The sequence below is a fragment of the Colobus angolensis genome, unplaced genomic scaffold (genome assembly GCF_000951035.1).
Source record: "Colobus angolensis palliatus isolate OR3802 unplaced genomic scaffold, Cang.pa_1.0 Scaffold2, whole genome shotgun sequence".
Taxonomy (NCBI): Eukaryota; Metazoa; Chordata; class Mammalia; order Primates; family Cercopithecidae; genus Colobus; species Colobus angolensis.
In genome coordinates this window covers 4235406-4256124 of record NW_012115154.1, presented here as the reverse complement: position 1 = coordinate 4256124, position 20719 = coordinate 4235406, and the positions used below count along the sequence as shown (strand labels likewise).

General features: G+C 39.0%; 1 long non-coding RNA gene across 1 annotated transcript in view; it reads right to left on the bottom strand.

Moving 5' to 3' along the window:
- Positions 1 to 12704, bottom strand: part of LOC105511155 — a 265769-nt gene extending 253065 nt beyond the window's left edge. The window contains exon 1 of the long non-coding RNA XR_001001673.1: positions 12541 to 12704. This is a non-coding gene — a long non-coding RNA (uncharacterized LOC105511155). The remainder of the gene's footprint in view (positions 1 to 12540) is intronic.
- Positions 12705 to 20719: the final 8015 nt, after the last annotated feature.

Sequence of the window (20719 nt, the reverse complement as noted above, 5' to 3'; positions counted from 1 at the left end):
TTGAAACTTGGGGGAAGGGAGAAAAACAAGAGGGATATTTATTAGTTCCTCGGGTTGTGTTGCACCGTTGGTTAGAGGAAGAGGGGGTGGCCAAAGAGTAACAGAGGTTTTCACCAAGACTGAAAGCAATTCTGGACTAGGCTGAGCTCCCTGGAGGCCCAGCTGGCCACATATACATGGCTGCATGATGGAGCAGGGCCTGCCTCTGGATGGAGCCCTGACGTTTCTGGATGGTTTGCATAGCACAGATACCAATGTTCTCATAAGTACAGGGAGTGATGGCCTTCCAGGTAGCCTGTCGCCAATAGGCATGGGCAGCTGAGACAGGAGAAGTAAGAGAGAAGTAAAACAGCATAGTCTGGACCAAATTAGGGCACTCTGAAGTGGGCATGAGGCTTTGTTAGCACACAGGAGAGGCTTAAGGATTTATGGTGAAGACATGACTATTTCATAGTCAAAGGCTAATTAAGCCAAGGGACATGAGTTCATAGTTCCTTCAATTTTTAACTTTAGCCACATTTTCAACAATGAACTTGCATGTATTTTAGAATTAGAAAAGATAATTTAATGCCCCTTCTATTCAATCGTGCTCTCTTGCCTTGAACTGTCCTTACTTCTCCCATTCAGAGCAAAGACTTTTTAAAGAAACTCACCCCCACTTCCTAATGGTCAACCCAAAGGGTACTTTCCAACCATTTTCTTTTTTGCCTTCTTAGTCACTTGAATGCTGTTGTCCAAACATCTTTCCCGTAACTTCTCCCCTAATGTCGCTGACTCTACTCTCTTTTACGTCTCCTCCCACCACTCTATCTGTTTCTTGCTTGCCTTTGGGGATCCTCTTCTTCTAAAGTCTACCTCTTAGAAACTTGTGTTTTCCACAGCTCTGGAGTGGGTCATCTTCACTTCCCTTCTACATTCTTTCTCTAGGCCATCTTCTCCATACCAACTTTTAAACCCTCATGCCTTTTACTGCTAAGTCTGCAGGGCCTGGAACAGCTCTTGAGACACTGGACGTGTGTAATATGTAGTGGTTCACCTGGCATATCTGACATTCAGGGTAGATCATTATTTACCACCCCCTCCCTCTAGATAAAACTGTTTCTAGCAATCATCATGAAATCATCAGTAGTTGTCATTATTTTCTTGATTTGCTTTTCACTGTTTATGCAATGTACAATAAAGAACACATTTAAATTTTAAAACATGATTCACGTTCAGTAAAATATTTCATATATGAACTAAAAATAGGACTTACCAGTTTCATGCTCTGTGTTACTGTTTTAAATTCAAACACAAATTAAAAACTCCAGGTTGTCAGATGGCATGACAGAATTGGTATAATCCAAGTTCTGTTTCTTCTTTGCAATTCGCTGTGCTAACAATGTTTATTCCTAATCTACTGTTTAAATGCAGAAACATGTAGTATCACAGGGGATGGAGATAGGAACTGCTCTCAAAGCGAGTTCAAACAATTATAAACTCACTCTTGAAACAAATCATGCAGTTGACTTCAAACATGTCAGGGGCTGAATATATAACAGGAGTTCTCCAAATTAATAAAGAAGATGTTTGTGAAGAAATAAAGAATAAAAATGTGCTAATCTGAAGCTTGCAAATGTATTGTTAAAATTCAGTAACAACGGCAGCAATTCTTTAGAATTTAGAATAACAGACTTTTTTTCAGGGAGGAACATTTTATCACAAGCATTGTGACACTTGATAATAAAAACAGCACCTCTTATTTCATTTTAGTCTATGCAGACAATGCACTGTCTTATTGCTAGCTGTTCCCAAACCTCACTGTTGCAATGGTATTGACAATACATATGTGTTGCATGGCTCTAAGACTGTCTCTTCAAGCAGACTTGTCTCCTAAATTTTTGACTTGTTTTTCTTCATACATTTTCATTCCTCTGTTCCTCTGTGGTTCTGTTTTCTTTCCTACATTGAAGAATGGCACCAGATTACACTGAGTGCCTCAAGCCAGAAACTTGAGATTCCTGTCTCCTCTTTCCTCCAACTAGATACAAAAATGTTTATTTTACCTTCTAAACATTACTAGAATCCTTTCTCTACTTCCCCATTCTTACCAAACTGGAATAATTCATCACTTGAACATTCTGTCCAGGACCAGTACAACAGCTACCTACTCAGTTTCTCTGACTTTTCCTTTCATACTGTAATCTCCCCAAACTTCTCTAAACCTCTTTTAAAAAATGAATCTCTACTACAAAGGATTACTGTGAGGTTTAAGTAGCATGTATAAAGAGCCTTGTATAGCGTTTGGCGCATAGAAGATGTTCAAAAATGTTTGTTTTCCTTCCTAAAACATTTTTTGGCATTTTACTGCTTACAAAATCTGAATATTTTGAGAGAAAGTAATTGTATTTTGAGACTAAGTTAATGAACCATAATTTTATGTGCATAAAAAGCCAAATTATGCTGGTAATTTCAGTTGTATAAATGCAACATAATTCAAAGTATTCCCAAACTCATTTTTATTATCAGTAACAAACATTTACTAATCATTACCCTGCACACACACATATACACACACAAAAATAAGTTCTGGATATAATGACGTAGATATATAGAGATACAAGAAAACATTTATGCTCTCAAGGACTTTATAATTCCATCCACACATATAACTAATCATAGTGATGTGTAAGTGTTCATGAATACCACAGCCATCTGTGAAAGAGAGAGAGACAGAGAGATGGAGCGAGAGAGAAATAATCCACCAAACTGGGGAAATCAGAGTATTGATGGAGGAGAGAAACAAAGATGTGCCCTAAAGGAAAACTATAGTAAGAAAACCAGACATAAGTACATTTTCTATAACAAAAAAAAGTCTCAAAGTTTTGAGGTAAGAATGCTAACAAGACATACGACCGAGCTTGAAAAGAACATAGAATTCATGAAAAGACATAACAGAGGGGAATCTGGAAAGAAAGACGAGGCCAGTATGTGGACAGAATTAAATGCCAGCATGAGGGCTTTTCTTAGAAAATAACAAAGCATCAACACAGAAACTACAATCACCTCCTAACTGGTTGCCCTACAGTTGGTCACTCCCTCTATAATTCACCTTCAACTTAGACGTCATTGTGACCTTTCCAAAACCTAAATTTGACTGCGGCATGTCTTTGTTTTAACTCTCTTTTATGGGTCTCCAAAGAAGATACACAAATGGCCAATAAGCAAATGAAAAGATGTTCAACATCACTAATCACTGGAGAAATACAAATTCAAACCACAATGAGATACCACCTCACAACCTTTAGGACAGCTACTATCAAAAAACAAAAACAAACAGCAAAGAAGTGTTGAGGAGGATGTAGAAAAATGGAACCCTCGTGCAATGTTGGAGGACATTGAGAATGGCGTGGCCAGTATGAAAAACATGACGGCATTTCCTCAAAAATTTAAAAATAGAACTACCGTGTGATCTAGCAATTCCACTTCTGGGAATACAGATGGTCCCAGACTTCAGATGGTTCAATTTAATGATTTTTTGATGTTACAACAGTTTGAAAGTGATACACATTTAGTATATTCCTTGACTTACGATGGGGTTACATCCCAATAGACTCATCTTAAATTGAAAATATCAAAACACACTTTCCATTTACAATGGGTTTAATCTGGACACAGCCTCATCGCAAGTCGAGAAGCTATCTCTGTAACCAAAAGAACTGAAAGCAGGGTCTGGAAGAGATATTTGCAAACTAGTGTTCATAGTTGCACATTCACAGTAGCAAAATGTGGAAGCATCCCAAGTGCCCGTCCATAGACAAACAGATAAACAAAATATATATACTTGCAATGGCATATTATTCAGCCTTAAAAAGGAAGGAAATTCTGACAAACGCTACCACATAAAGGAACCTTGATGACATTATGCTAAGTGAAATAACTCAGTCACAAAAGAAAAAAAAATACTATCTGATGCCACTCATGTGACATATCTAGAATAGTCAAAATCATAGAGGCAAGAAAGTAGAATAGTGATTGCCAGGTGCTGAGGGAAGAGAGGAATCAGAAGTTGTTTTACGGGTAGAGTTTTAGTTTTGCAAGAAGAAAAGAGTTTAAGAGATTGGCTGCACTATTTATAATAGCAAAGACATGGAATTAACCCAAATGCCCATCAATGATAGGCAGCATAAAGAAAATGCAGTACATATACACCATGGAATACTATGCAGCCCTAAAAAAGGAATGAGATCATGCCCTTTGCAGGGACATGGATGAAGCTGGAAGCCATCATCCTCAGCAACCTAACACAGAAACAGAAAAGCAAACAGCGCATGTCTCACTCATAAGTGGGAGTTGAACAATGAGAACACATGGACACAGGAAGAGGAACAACACCTGTTGGGGGGTTGGGGGTAAGAGAAGGGAACCTAGATGACAGGTCAATAGGTGCAGCAAACCACCATGGCACATATATACCTCTGTAACGAACCTGCACATTCCACACATGTATTCCAGAACTTAAAGTAAACCAAAAATTAAAAATAAATTTTAAAGAGAGATTGGCTGCAGAGCAATGTAAATTTACATCATACTACTGAATTATACACCCGAAAAATGGTTAAGATGGTAAATTTTATGTTATGTGTATTTTACCCCAATGGAAAATACAGTTTAAAGAAAGTTCTCTTCCACAGGCTTCCACCAACAGCATGAGTTTTAAACCCTGTAGCGTGACGTACAAAGCTTTTATGGTCTCACTACTTCCTATGGAAGAGAAGCAAGCATAAACAAAAGCATTTAGTTATATTTGAGTTCCAGAAAAAGAGAAAACAACAGAGTCAAGAATCATTTTATTTTCAAATATATTCTGCAGTGGGGAAATAAAGAGAATGGCTCTTGTCATAAGAAAATCACAAATTGAAGTTTTTATACTGTTGGAATACACTGCTTCTTTAAGAAACAGTAAAATTACTGTTCACATCAACTGATGCAATTTTTGTCATTAATTTTCATAGTAATCATTGTTTTAAGACTTATGTTATTTATTCAAACGATGTTTCACAAGCATTTGGAACTAGGGAATCTTGTAAAGCATATTAATGTGTGTAACAACAATGTAATCTAAAAAGTTTATACACAAGGACCATTCTTATCTTTTCCCCCTGCATGTCAAAACTTGACAGAAGTTCTCAATCTAGTTGGCACACACTTTACTGATTCAAAGCTAATTTCCATTTTTAAAGGGCAAAGCCATATTCCTGATCTTATGTTTCCTTCTAAAGAGGAGCATAGATGCTCTGTTTCCAGTTTTGCATGACCAGCCATACAATCTAAATAATGGGTCTTGTATTCCAGAATCCCAAGGGAGTTGTCCCTCTTTTGTGCTCTCAAAGGAACCCATGCATGCTTATAAAATGTCCCTGATTTCAAAAGGTTGCTGGTTTGTGTAGCTTCTCTGAAAGAATACAAGCAAGGAGCAGGCAGAAACTGTCCTCTTCATGCCTGTATCTGCAGAATTAGCACAGAACTTGTTACTTGGGAGATATTCAATAATGTTAATTTAGCATAATTGAAGTGGTAAACCGAGTAACAAATTGAGTGTTCAGAAAGCTATGTTTTAGGAGCATTGATCTGCCAAAACATGTAGGATGAATCAGAGGGCTTATATTAGTTTGCCAGGGCCACAGCAATGAATTCCCACAAACTGAATAGCTTTAAAAAACATTAATTCTCTGAAAGTTTTAGAGATTGGAAATCCCAAATCCATTACACTGGGCTAAAACTAACATGTCAGCAAGGCCAGGCTCCTTCCAGAGGTTCTAAGGGAGAATTGTTTCCTTCCCTTTTCCAGAGCAGCATTTGTAGTATTACTGGGCTCATGGCCTCCTTCCTCCATCTTCAAAACTCTCTCTCTCTCACTCGCTTCTCTCCTTCTCTTTCTCTTCTTCCTCTCTCTCTTGCTCTTCCTTCCTCTTTCTCTCAGTCTGTCACATTGCCTTCTCTCTTTTGTGTGTGGTTAAATCTCCCTCTCCCTCCCTCTTGTAAGTATCCTGTGTTTACGTTTAGAGCCTATGAGGATAATCCAGAACCATCTCCCTCTTGCAAGATCTTTAACTCATCCCATCTTCATAGTCCCTATTACCTTAGATGATATCATTCACAGGTTCCAGGGATCAGGACCTGGCTATCTTTGGGGATCATCGGTCAGCCTACCACAGGTGTGTAGCGTAGAAACAGATCAGTTAGGAAACTACTACACTACTAACAATTAACTGCTGATGATTTCATAGCAGAAGAAAAGTAAAGCAAAGGATATGAGATCTGCTATGAAACAAGTGATAGACTATGGTGAATAATTAGACATGGGAAGCAAGGAAAAGAAAGAAAAGCTGAGTTCAAGGTTTGAGTCTTGGTACCTAGGGAAGTATTGATGCTAGGAACACAGTAAACATCAGAAAGGAAAACTGGGGTGATATGGTTTGACTGTGTCCCCACCCAAATCTCATCTTGAATTGTAGCTTCCATAACTCCCACATGTTGTGAGAGGGACCTGGTGGGAGGTAACTAAATCACAGTGGTGGGTCTTTCCTGTACTGTTCTCGTTATAATGAATAAGTCTCACGAGATCTGATGGTTTCATACAGGAGTTTCCCTGCACATGCTCTCTTGCCTGCTGCCATGTAAGACGTGACTTTGCATCTCCTTTGCCTTCTGCCATGATTGTAAGGCCTCCCTAGCCATGTGGAAATGTGAGTCAACCTCTTTCCTCGATAAACTACCCAGTCTCGGGTATGTCTTTATTAACAGCGTGAAAACAGACTAGTACATGGGAAGAAAGGGAGGGAAGAAAGAGAGATTTTAGTTGTAAGTATACTAACTCTGAGTTACAGGTAGACATTTACATAAATATAGTTTATAGAAAACAAGCTTTGAGAACTAAAACTGAAAGTAAGGACCAGAAATAGAGACTGTGAAGAGGGAATCATGGCATTGAAGGAAAAAGGGCTCACTAACAGTAGAGAGAATGCCAAAGGTTGTGTCTTGTGTTTTCTGTTTTTTTTTTTTTTTGGTTTTTGGTTTTTGTTTTGAGACCGAGTCTCGCTCTGTCACCCAGACTGGAGTGCAGTGGTGCAATCTTGTCTCACTGCAACCTCCACCTCCTGGGTTCAGGTGATTCTGCCTCAGCCTCCCAAGTAGCTGAGACTACAGGCATGTGCCACCATGCCTAGCTAATTTTTGTATTTTTAGTAGAGACAGGGTTTCACCAAGTTGGCCACGTTGGTCTCAAACTCCTGACCACAAGTGACCTGCCTGCCTCGGCCTCCCAAAGTGCTGGGATTACAGGCATGAGCCACCGCACCCAGCCAGTTGTGTCTTAAAATGACCCACGTTAGGGTTGTAAATGGAGGCAAGGGAAGAGAGAAAAGACACAGCCAGAAACGAAAGGCAAGGACGTCATTCAGAATCCCTGCAGCGGCCAGGAAAGGCAGCATAAACTAGGAAGGCATTACCCACAGCCTCAGAAGCAAAGCAGCAGATAGGGTAAGGAGAATTGGGATAAGGAAAGACTCTAAATTTGGTGATTACAGGTGGGTTGGTGACCACAAGAGAAGAATTCCAGAAGCTAAGAGGGTGCAGGAAGATGGACGGCACAGGACTGAAGGTTTGAGTAGTAATCAAAGGAAACAATGAACATAAACCAAACTTTGGGGAGGTTTGGTGCTAAACAGCAAAAGCAAGAGAAATACAAGATAGCTTAATATAAAAGCATAATCAAGGTGCCAACTTCTGAATGTTTGTGTTCCCTCAAAATTTGTATGTTGAAACCTAATTCCTGATGTGACAGTATCAAGAGGTGAAGGCTTTGTAGATGATTAGATCATGAGGCTGGAGCTCTCATAAATGGACTAAGTGTCCTTATCAAAGAGGGTCAAAGGAGCTCGTAGGCCCCTTCACCATGTGAGGACACTGCAGCAAGAAGGTGCTATCTGCCCACACCTTCACACCTTCATTTCGACTTCTCTGCCTCCAGAATTCTGAGACATACGTTTCTGTTGTCTATAAGCCACCCCAGTCTCAGGCAGTTTGTTATAGCAGCCTGAAAAGTAAGACACAAGAGGCATTTTTATTTAAGATAGGGGAATTCTGAGGTTGTTTATAGGGAAACAGATATTGCAGAGAGAAGACAGAACATGGGTATCAAAAAAAGCAAGCTGGGCTGGGTGTGGTGGTTCATGCCCATATTCCCAGCACTTTGGGAGGCCGAGGTGGGCGGATCACCCGAGGTCAAGAGTTCAAGACCAGCTGGCCAACATGGTGACACCCCATCTCTACTAAAAATACAAAAATTAGCTGGGCATGTTGGTGGGCACCTGTAATCCCAGCTGCTCAGGAGGCTGAGGCAAGAGAATCACTCGAACCCAGGAGGTGGAGGTTGCAGTGAGCAGAGATTATGCCACTGCACTCCAGCCTGGGCAACAGAGTGGGACTCTGTCTCGAGAAAAAAAAAAAAAGCAAACTGCAGAAGGGAGCAATAAGATTACAAGCAGAGAGCAGAGCTCTGAAGAGATTCCTTTTCCCGTAGAAGTACCAGGGTAACCAGCAGGTGGAGAGCATCCGTCACTGAAGTCTTTCCCCTCTGGGTCCCAACTAGGAAGTCATCCTACTAGTGCAATATCCCTCTCACTTGCTGTTTAGGGACAAAGCCCACACACAGGCCTCTGATTTTCTTCTGACTCTGACACATGTGTAGACACAGGACTAGCCACCTCCTGCCAACTGAACAAGAAGTAAGCTGTCTCTGCCCCGGATCGCAATTCAAACTTGACCCCTCCTGGCTCCTCTGCAGAGTCAAACATCCCTGACTGTGGATCCTGCCTGTATGGGTCTGAGCACTGCTCCCTACCTGAACTTCCCTCCTTCAACTTGACATTTTGTCAACCTGACGTGTCTGCCAGATACCTCCCCCTTACCTGGACTTCCAGTCTTGGATTTCGTAGCTGGGCTTACTACATATCACAGGACCCCCATGTCCCAGCGTAACACTTGAAGGCCTTGACAATATCTGGCCTGTCTGTGCTAAGTGAATTGAGGCATTGATCAATGAACCAGTGAATTTATTTCACAAAAGCTAATCTGTATCATTCAGATCAAACATTACAAAAATTAAACTACTTTCCTTACATAAAAGTTTTTCGATGAAATTATTTGGACATTGGCTTCAACAACTTACTTGGCTCCATGATACACTTTAAGAGTTCATCATTTGAATACAATTTCAATGTTGTTTGAGCCTGGCACATAATTGGCATGCCACGAATTGTGGCGTGATAATAAGGGTAAAGCTGGGTATTAAATCAGGCTAATAACCAAGTGACTTTAGACATTTATCTGGATGCGATGACATACATATGCTTGCTGTCACTGGGATATCTCCAGGGTAGAAGTGTTTATCTGCAGAATTGACAAACAGACCTTATAGGACCCATATAAAACCAAGTTTCTTAATTATGGACTCGTAAAATATCTGCTGGCATAGTAGGGCAAGTTGAACTGCTCATGAGAGGCTGCCATTTGGAAGATAACAGCCTTAAATAGACCATGATAGAAGAGAGACAAGGGATTTTAAAGGGCTTGTCCCAATAAACGGCAGACACTGTGAGGCTCACAAATCTGCCTGCAGAGAAGGAACTATTTAGTGTGAACTGGGATCCTCTCCCTTCATGCTGAGATGCACTTGCTCTTTCAAGTTCTCTGCCTTTCAAACAAAAGGCAGAATTAAACCTTTTGAGGTCACCCCATGTTATCTATGATTACCCTAGCTTAGTGGTGAAAAGCCTGTTGATCTGTAGCTTTTAATCAGCTACACCATGGCAAAAAGAGGAACACAAAACACTCACACACACACACACACACACACATACACACACACATCCCTCTTACGAGAATAAACAGATGCAGAAACACATAGGCCAGAATAATCAGAGCAAAATGAGCTCAAGTTGGAACAAGCCTAGAGAAAAAATATTCCGGACGTGCTAAGGGACGTTTTTGTCATAAAAGATGTGAGGACTCTGCCCTGATGCCCTCTTGAGTCAGACAGATAGTTTTGGCCCCTCCAGTTAGGCAAGACCTGGGGCAGCAGAGCAGGTGGATAAGAGTCTCTGCAGGCTCAGGTGCCAAGCAGCCTGGGTGTCCTTGGAAAAGGCAGTTCCATGCTCCCTGCCTTCTCTTTGGTTGTTTACTTCCAAGCAGGAACTGCTGAGGCTGGGGAGGGATGGAATCACCTAAAGAAGAGAAGCTTCTTAAATGTTTCATCTCAAAGCAAACATGGCTTTCACTTTTTGAAAAGAAAAAAAAAATAACGGCAACTGATTTTTTTTCACTGTTGTTCAGATCATTTTTACCAGTCTCTCATTTGTTGTTGAGACACAAGCTCCCCTTAACCATCTCCGCCTATGAATGTCCCTAACAATATTAGGCATGAGGAAGAAGAAACACCACATCTGAGCAGGGCCTGAAGTTCACAATGTAAGAGGTTGCTGAAAAATTTTCCATGTTCTTCAGCCACAGTAAAAGAGAGTGGTTTACCAGACAACGCTGAGTGTTTAATGGACCGGGTCTCAGAGGACTACTGTGTCTTTGATCTGGTGTTGATACTATTTCAGAAAGGAGAGAAAGTTCTCAGTCTCAAGGAAATAACACGAAGGCTGTGCTCAGTGACTCTTAACGCAGACTCAGCTCTAAAATACAACACTAAGGAGAGGTATCCTGGTCAGCTTCTTCCATGCTCTCTATAGATAAGAGCCTCAGATACAGTTTTATCAGACATTTCCATTTCCACGTCAGTGTTTAATCTGTTAATGGATAGACTGTTGTTGATAATAACTTTAGCTTTTGTTAAAGATATAAACTATGCATTGTGTGCAAGCCAAATTACTAAAGGACAAGACACTTCTTTGTGTAATATTCTTTGTGTAATATTCTTTATTTTATGTCTTACTGCTAAAACAGTATAAGCACATTAAGGAGGAATATTTCTGTCCTTTACAGTTCACTGGGTTTAGCACAAAGCAGACACTCAATTAAAAAGAAATATTTAGTGAAATTAAACATGAGCTGTAATATCTAAGAAATATAACATCAACATTATGGTTAACACTGAGTTTTATATTTCAAAGCAAGATGCAATCCTATGTGTTGTTTGATTGAAACAACTGGTTTTTTTTGTTTTTGTTTTTGTTTTTTTTTGAGACGGAGTCTCACTCTGTCGCTGAGGCTGGAGTGCAGTGGTGCGATCTCTGCTCACTGCAAACTCTGCCTCCTGGGTTCACGCCATTCTCCTGCCTCAGCCTCCTGAGTAGCTGGGACTACAGGCACCTGCCACCATACCTGGCTAATTTTTTGTATTTTTAGTAGAGACGGGGTTTCACCATGTTAGCCAGGATGCTCTCGATCTCCTAACCTTGTGATCCGCCCGCCTCAGCCTCCTAAAGTGCTGGGATTACAGTGTGAGCCACTGTGCCCGGCCTAAACAACTCTTTTTGTAAGAGACAGAGTTTTGCTCTGTCACCCAGGCTGGAGTGCAGTGACACAGTCACAGCTCACTGCAGCCTCAAACTCCTGAGTTCTATTTATCCTCCCACCTTAGCCTGCCGAGAAGCTGGGAGTTCAGGTGTTAGCCCCGCACCTGGCTCTGAGCAACTCATTTTATAAATGAGAAAACTGAGACCCCTAAGATTTGAATTATAAAACTTTCTAACTAAGGTTAGAAATTACCAGTTTGCCAATGACAGAATGACTATTCTGGCCTGATGTTGTTCATACCACTTCCAGAATGTTGCACCCTGTTTTAGATGCCAGGCTGTTGAAAGAAACTGATATTCTACATTACGTCCAGAAGGGAAAAGGGCCTTGAGATAATCTCTTACAATAAATAGTTCGATAAACTGTGACTATAAGATCTATAAGAGGAAACATGATATCTGTCCTCAAACGTTGGAAAATCCATTATACTAAGAGCAGTTCAGCTTATTTTTGCTGGGAATGCAATCCCAGGACCAATAACTGATTATCAATGAGAACTGAGCTACAACAGCAGAGGTGTTCTCATGTAGTAATGACCTTTGTGTTCCTAAAGATGTTCAAGAGGAAGCTAGATGTCAAATGTCAGAACCAAATGGTTCACAACTTAAGCCAAGCACTGTGCTAGGGGTTTAAACATATTATATGTAGTTCTTCTAATGACTTATAAAGGTAGATATTAGCCTCAATTTACAACTAGGAAACTGAGATTCAGAGGTTAAGTAGCTTAACCAAGGTCATACAACTCACAAAGAATAGCGCGAGAACCATAAGGAAAGTCTACAACATTTCAGAGGCATAAGGACCATAACAGTCCCTGTCTCTTCTTATCGGTCTCACCAGGATTGGGTACTTAGGATTAAACCAAAGCAGGACATGAATTCCATCCCCTGCTAAATACTGACACTGGACCAAGAGTTAGTCAATTCATAAAAGAAAGTTGAAAAACCAAGTAGCAAGCTTAGCATTTAAACTCACATCTCTCAGACTCCAAAACCCAAAGTCTTTTGTCTCTATTGGACCTCTATGCAAGGACATCCTATCCTTTTAATTCTTGTTGGCTCTAAGATGCTTCAATTTTGAGATTACTCTTCCAAGATAAGAATATGACATTTCCCAAAACAGTAGAGGAATGCTGAAAACTAAAAGACATAACAGTTAAAAATCTCTGAATAAAATTGCAAAAAGTACTATGATTCAATTATATATTGTGAACACTGTGTCTCCGGTAAAAGTCTGGTGCAGCTCAGATCGGATGCAACAAGAGTTTATTTTATTTTATTTTGAGACAGAGTCTTGCTCTGTCACCAGGCTGGAGTACAGTGGCGCAATCTTAGCTCACTGCAACCTCCACCTCCTGAGTTCAAGTGATTCTCCTGCCTCAGCCTCCCGAGTAGCTGGGACTACAGGTGCACACCACCAGTCCCAGGTAATTTTTGTATTTTTAGTAGAGCCAGGGTTTCACCATGTTGGCCAGGATGGTCTAGATCTCTTGATCTTGTGATCCGCCTGCCTCGGCCTCCCAAAGTGCTGGGATTGCAGGTGTGAGCCGCTGCGCCTGACCAAGATTTTATTTTATTGTATTCCCAACAGTCCAGAATATTTTTCTATTTATCAGGCTTTCAAATTAAACAGAAAAAATGCTAAGGAAGTACTCTTGGCTATGTTTACAAACTTAATCTTAATCCCCCCTTTAACAGTGTTTTTACTAATAATAATATCAGATTTTCCTTCCCTAGGCAAGTAGAGTAGAGTAAAATAAACTTGGGTTGCATCAGGCCTCAGCTACTGTCTGTAGCTGTTATTGACTCACACTTGAGCTAGCTCAGGGGACAGAAAGGCTTCAATAGCAATTACTTTTTTTAACTGATTCTGCTTTTTCAGGATAAAAGGATTTATTTTAATACTAAAAAGAAGTCATTTATAGATTAACATTAGATTTGATCATAATAACATGAACCACTTAGCTTTTTCTTAAGGACTTTCCTATTGCATAGAAAATGTCTTGATCTGGTTCTAATTCTATTCAAATCTTTTCATAGAGTTTTCAAGTAATCCTTGTATAGGAAATAAGATGCTGTTACCTTATACTTCCAGCTTCAAACACCAGAAAAGCCTGGAACTTTTGGAGCCATGGCCTTCTGTGAAAATCTAATAAAGGTAAAGGTCTTGTCCCCACAAAAATGCACATAACACATCTACCCAAAATCGTGCAAACATTTCCTTATACTGTATCAGAAAGTTTTCTTCACACAGGTGAAAAACATCTTGAGCTGAGTTTCCACTTTTTGACAACTAGCATGGGCGGCTGCCGCCAGCCTCTTCCCCAAAACTCTAACATAAACTACAGAAATAGAGAATATATACATCTAACCATATACCCACATAAGTTATTATAAGTGTGGATTTTTTTTTCCAAGTACAATAGGCATCCAATAGATGATGTGAGTAGCAGACAGATGTCTCTCTGTTGGAAGTCAACCTTTGACAAAAGCCACACTTCCATTGTCTTCCTCTACTCGAACCTAAAGAATGGAAGCATCATTTCTAGGACACGTTATCACCAAGATATCTCTAATGTGCACTGGTTTTCTTGCTTCAGAATATAAAACTTTCAGATGGGACAAATCTAACTACTAGCAAAGTTTTATTCTCTGTTGATCGAGTCTTAGTCTCACAAAATTTAGTAAAAATGATTCTTGTGATCTAACAGTAATTTCAGAATGGACCCAAACATCCTGCTTCTTCAAGTTCACTAGCTTCGTATTTCCACTGGCAAGAACATTAGACAAGAAACACTTTACTTTTATGTCCTATCATGCTGTGATGAGAAAAAACTGAGGATTATTTAAGCTATGTCAAGATTTTTCCTTATCTACATTAACTAGGCTTGATATAAAAAATAACATTCATAATCAAAATGAAAGGACTCTTTTTCTTTAACTCCTAATATGAATAATGAAAATAATACCGATCGTGTAATACCAAAGCACTATAGGATTATTTGCAGTGTTAAGAAAAAGAACGTAATTATTTTTTTCACTAAGATATATTTTTATATATCTTCAAACACTTCCCTGAACCCCAGGTAAGGAGTCCTTATCCTAACAAGTTTTGCCATAACAGAGTTTCTATGTTTTGCCATATTTTCCATAAGAACAAGGATCAGATTTTCAGGAGTACATAATTCACTCTTTTTTCTTTCATATTTAAAAAGCAACCAATTACTAACATAATGCAGGCTGCAAGTTCCTTTTCCAAGACTTGTTTAATTAATAAGTTTACCTCCTTCCTGTGTACAATCTCAGATGATATGGAACACGTGTTACCCACAATATCTTCAAAAGCAAACAAGAAATAGCATGGTTTTTTTTCTTCCCGTTGTAAAAATGATCAATTGCATATGTTTAAAATGTTCATTTCAGTGACTCATAGCTTTCCACAGCCAACTGCATAATCAGTGATAAGCAATAGCAATAGAGTTTATATATATGACATATGTTTATGTAGATATAAAACCATACTGCATTTTCTCAGGCTCTGTATTGCCACAAAAGAAAATTCTTGTTCCTCTGTAAGGATGTCTAAGAGCAATTCTCTTAAAATAGCAATAATAATTATACCCACATTTCAGTCTTAATATGATTTCTAAATGGGGCAGCATACCAGATTATGGGCTCCTGGGTGCCACTCTGAAACTACTTCCTATTTTGTTATAAATCGTTTTAAGAAAGGCCTTTACTCAATTTGTGTAGCCTTGTTCTGGCACAAAAAATGTCAGGAGGTTCTCATTTGGCGTCTATTCTCTCCAATATTCTGATTTGCTTCATATGATTGACAAGCATTTGGTAACTGTCATACCAACTACTCCACCAAAAGAACCCTGAAAAGTCCTACAGAGCCAGACTTTTGATTGTTAGCCACGTGACAAAGCTTTTTGCACCTGGGAAGGGATGGACTTGATAAACTGTCAAATCCCATCCAATCCACAGGACCACAATGCCTTGGCCATTTCATTGCAAAAGATAACATAATGCATCCAAATTACAAAAGGGGAAAAGAATAAAAGCATGAAAGTTCTGCAATATTCTGAAACATTGCTCTTGTCCTGGTCAATTACTCATACTTACTCTTCTGTTATGTTTCTGTTAGAAGATAAACCTTGCCTTTCAGAGAGAGAAAATTGAAATTAGATATCATAAAGGACAATCATCTCTATTGTTTTAAAGCATAAAGGGTGGCCCCAGCCATAGGGAAGCTGTGGTCAAAACGAAAGCAAAGAGCTAGACAATGAGAAAGCTCTTTGATTTTTTTAAGCTACAACAGGAGGATCTGTCACCAGCTGAAACTTGAAAGAAATCTCACCTGCAGAAGGCTGAGAAACCAGTGGGGTAATATCTGGTTATTACTTGATATAATTGTAGTACAGAATAAAAGAAGCTTTATTGGAAAACACTTCTGCCTGGAACTTCATATCTAATCAGGCTCATTGCCTTACAAAAAGGAAGAAGCAATTAACTGTGGCCTCACAAAGAAGATACAGAAGTCTGCCTGATTTCTGGTCTGACTATCCTATAATTTTACCCTAGAATAATAGAAATTGAGCCATAAGTCAAAATATTTAACCTTAAAACAATTGTATAAGCAATCCAGCAAGGGTATGTAGTTTGTAATAACAGCCCTAAATATTATAACTTAAATATGAGTTGTCAATAAAGAAAAATACTGAAAGCAACTTAATCAGTGAAACTTTCTTCTGTAATCCTGTAATAGACATTAAAGGAAATATTCAGTACAAGGACACTGAATTCTAAAAGAACTAAATTCTGGCATTTTCTAAAAGGATTTAATATATTTTGACAATAACTCTATCTAAACATACAGATATATTTTATATGTACATGTTTCCACATTAGAAGCAGTTTGATTCATAGGCTGAGTTTCTAAGAAAAACAAATAAGCATACACTTTCACTTATTTTAAGAGAAGCCCTGAACCAATTCACATATTCTTACTACAGGTACTGGTAAGGTGTTTAACCTGATAAGCGCATAATCAAAATAATAATTAAGGAGCAAAACAGAAGAAATGAAAAAGCAAAGATGTTTTAAGGAGAGAAATTAAAAGCAGCTTTTGTGTTGTGATATTTCCAAGAGCATTATAGGTTTGGGTTCTGAGGCCAGTTCTCAAGAAGTTCATTACATTTTCTTAACAATTTTGACCAAAATTAAAATGAGCTATTCCCAAGAGGATGGCAGTGTCTAAATGAGAACCTCATTGTCCAAACCTCCTCCTATGATGGATGCTGGGTATTAATCTACTTCTCCACTCACTGTGTTTTTAGAAATAAAGCACAACACTATGCTTTAAAATAAATACACCTAAAAATAATAAGACACACTATTTTTTAAATTTTACTTTAAGTTCTGGGACACATGTGCAGAATGTGCAGGTTTGTTACATAGGGATACATGTGCCATGGTGGTTTGTTGCACCTATCAACCCACCAGCTAAGTTTTAAACCCTGCATGCATTAGGGATTTGTCCTAATGCTCTCCCTCCCTTTGCCCCTCACCCCCCGACAGGCCCCAGTGTGTGATGTTCCCTTCACTGTGTCCATGTGTTCTCACTGTTCAACTCCCACTTACGAGTGAGAACATGTGGTGTTTGGTTTTCTGTTCCTGTGTTAGTTTGCTGAGGCTTGTGATTTCTAGTTTCATCCATGTCCCTGCAAAGGACATGAACTCATCCTTTTTTATGGCTGCAGAGTATTCAATGGGGTATATGTGCCACGTTTTCTTTATCCAGTCTATCATTGATGGACATTTGGGTTAGTTCCAAAGGACACACTATTAATTAACATTTCTGCTCATTATTTAACCAAAGACATACAATTAGAATAATTCTTAAAGAATGTAAAATACATAATCTATTTTCTCAATTTCTGAAGGTTGAAAGGGTTGAATTTTGCTTCTCTGTATACAAAAAATAATAATAATAATAAAATGAAGCAGTTGTATGTTTTTAAGAACTAACAAGATTCCTTAAGAAAACTGATTACCAGACTGCTAGGCCTCTAAGAAAGTAAAGAAGGGACTGTCACAAACAGTGGGAGGTAGTTAGGACACAGGGCTTCCTTCTTCTTGCTTCACCCCATCCCACATTTATCTATTTTCTACACTGGAATTCCACATAACATTTTATTTGAAAATAGAATTCTGCTTTAGACAAAGACCGTTTTTAAGGAGATGATGACTATAGATGGCCAGGTGAAAATTTTCTAGGATGAAGAGAATTAAAGTGATGATAAAAGAAGAAATAGAGGGAACTAGGGTAAGTATACAATAGCCAATCTCTTTCAAAACTTCATTAGCTTAAATCTTTCAAAACTTTACTAGTTGAATTATGCAATTCCTTGTTTCCATTACTCTCAACCAGGGTATATAAAACTGGTGTATAGCTATGATACTTAGTTTTATAGATCAACTTCACTGGGCTAAGGCATGCCCAGATAGCTGGCAAAATGTTATTTCTGGGTGTGTCTGTAACAGTGTTTCCAGATGAGATTAGCATTTGAATCAGTAGAACTGAGTAAAGCAGGTCTGCTCTCAGCAATGTGGTGAGCATCATCCAATCCATTCAGGGCCCAAATAGAATAATCAGAGAAAAAGTAAATTCTCTCTCTCCTTGAGCCAGGACATCCATCTTATCCTGCCCTCAACATCAGAGCTCCTGGCTCCTGGGCTCAAACCGAGAGTGACAGCATCAGTTATCCTGGTTCTCAGGCCTTTGGACTCAGACTGAATTATATCACCAGCTTTCCTGGTTATCCAGCTTGAAAACTACAGATGGTGGTACTTCTCAGACTTTATAATCATGTGAATAACCAATTCCCATAATAGATAGATAGATAGATAGATAGATAGATAGATAGATAGATAGATAGATAGATAGATAGATATTCCATTGGTTCTGTTTTTCCAGAGAACCCTAATACAATAGCCATGTGCCACTGTGTACATAAAGCCACAGAACAAAGAAATGTCAGCTGATATTGTTATTATTCCTAGAGTGCCAGTCTTACTTAATACTAATGAATTGTATTAAGACAAACTTGGTGATGTTATTAAATAAATCTAAAGTTTAGTAAATTTTGAGATAAAACTCTAATCTTCTCAGAGATGATGTACTTGCAGAGGGCCACTGTGGTCTGTATCCCCAAGCTCCCACAGCTGTGCACTTGCTCTTCATCACCACTTAGAGTAATTCTCGTTGCAGAACGCCAAATACAATGAAGCCCATGATAGCGTGCCCCATGATGATGCTAACTGGAATACAAAGTGATTGCCTATTGGTTCCCAACCCCTATTCTCAAAAGAGGTGAGCCGATGTTATCTTCTGCAGTAAGGAGGGGGAGAAAAGAAAGAAATCATCACCACGTATTTGTTTATAATCACCAGACTATTTCTATATAGCTGTTGATTAAAACAAGGGTTTTTTTTTCTTTTTTTCCTACAGCAACTGGTAAATTGACCAAAAAAAAATGTTTTTTTAATTATCCTTGCATTAATGAAGCTCTACATTTTATGCAATTGAACTGTTCAAATATTATTTATAGCATTATGGAGGAGTTTGCTGCACTTAATCTCCCTGGACTCTTTATTGACCAAGACGACAACCTATCTAGATTGTAGTTGTCTTGTCTATAAAATGAAAACTTCGGTACCTCAGGGAGGATAATTTTGATACACAAATGCTTTCCCTTTTCCTCATGACCATGGCATACATGAGCCTTGATGGTCTTGAAGCCCTTCTCCCTGTTTCCCAAGAAATCAAATCCAGCAGCTGGGGATGGATTATAAACTACATTTGCCATCCCTGGGCTAGATTATCTCCAAGTATTCTCTAGGCTCTAAGATTTATATGTGATATGCTGGACAGGAGTCACAAACACATAGCCCCTCTCTGTCCAGAGCCTTTCTTTGGCTCATGCTATGTATAGGAAAGAATGCCAACCAGCCACCCTGGCCATAAGGTAGAATGCAGAAATCCGAAATAAATATCTACAAGATGGACACAAGGAAAGCCCCAACCACCTCTGAGACCTCCCTCTTGGACACTGGATTTTCTCCTTTGTTATTTGAACAGAAGGTGTATGTGGAAAAGTGCATGTGGAAAAAGTATGTCAACTTGAGGAACTTGAGATCAAGCAAGATCTTGTATGTTTAAAAAACTGAGCTATCATTCCACTTCTCCAGAAGTCTCCTATATAATCTAGTTAAAAATAGAACCAGGTCCCAAAGTAACAGGGACATGGAGGTTAGAAAGGTTAAGTCACTTTCCCAAAGTTACTCAATTTAGGAGTTAAGAAAAATGGCTTCTAGTTTTTTCTCACTTCATGCCATGTTCAAAGAGGGCACAGTCTGGATTAGAAAGACTGGTGTTTAAAGTTGTGCTTTTCATCTATATTTAGCTTAAGCAAGCCTCTTAGTTCCCGTTTCTTCATTTATATTCTATCTAGTGAAGGACTGATAATGGCTCTCTCAAATGTTTGTTGTGAGGATTAGAATTTAGCTGTGTAAAGCAACGCCTAGCATAGTCCATGGCACTTGCCCAGCATTTTAAATGTTGTAGCCATTTGCAGTGGATCAGTCAAGCAGCAGACACAGATGTGTTAAAGGAGAAGGAGAAGTCAATGGTTAACTTTGAGATTTATCAAAGGGAGGACTTTTGGGGCAGTAATGCTGCTAGCCAAGACAGGAAACGTTAACTTCCATTAAATAATAACATGTCTCAGAGGAAAACAGTATTAAATGAACTATCAGGGAATAGAGATTGCTAAGCTTCAAGAGACTTGAAAAAATCAGTTCCTGTCTCTGCCTTATGTAGGCAAACAATTCAGAGCAAATAGTTGTCTCTCTTCTTCTTTAAGGTCACTAAGGAAAGGACACATGCAATTTCTCTGTACATTCTATTTCAGTTTGATCCCTTTATGGTCCTGAAGATCTTCATTAGATCCAACTGCAATCTCTCCTGCCTTAGTGTAAGCCTTTTTCATCTTATTCTGTGCTTTGCTGATAGAAAACTTGCTCAGTTTTATGGGACTAAAACTCTTCCTAGATGGTAGTTATCCTTCACTACCTCTTCCAAAAGCAAA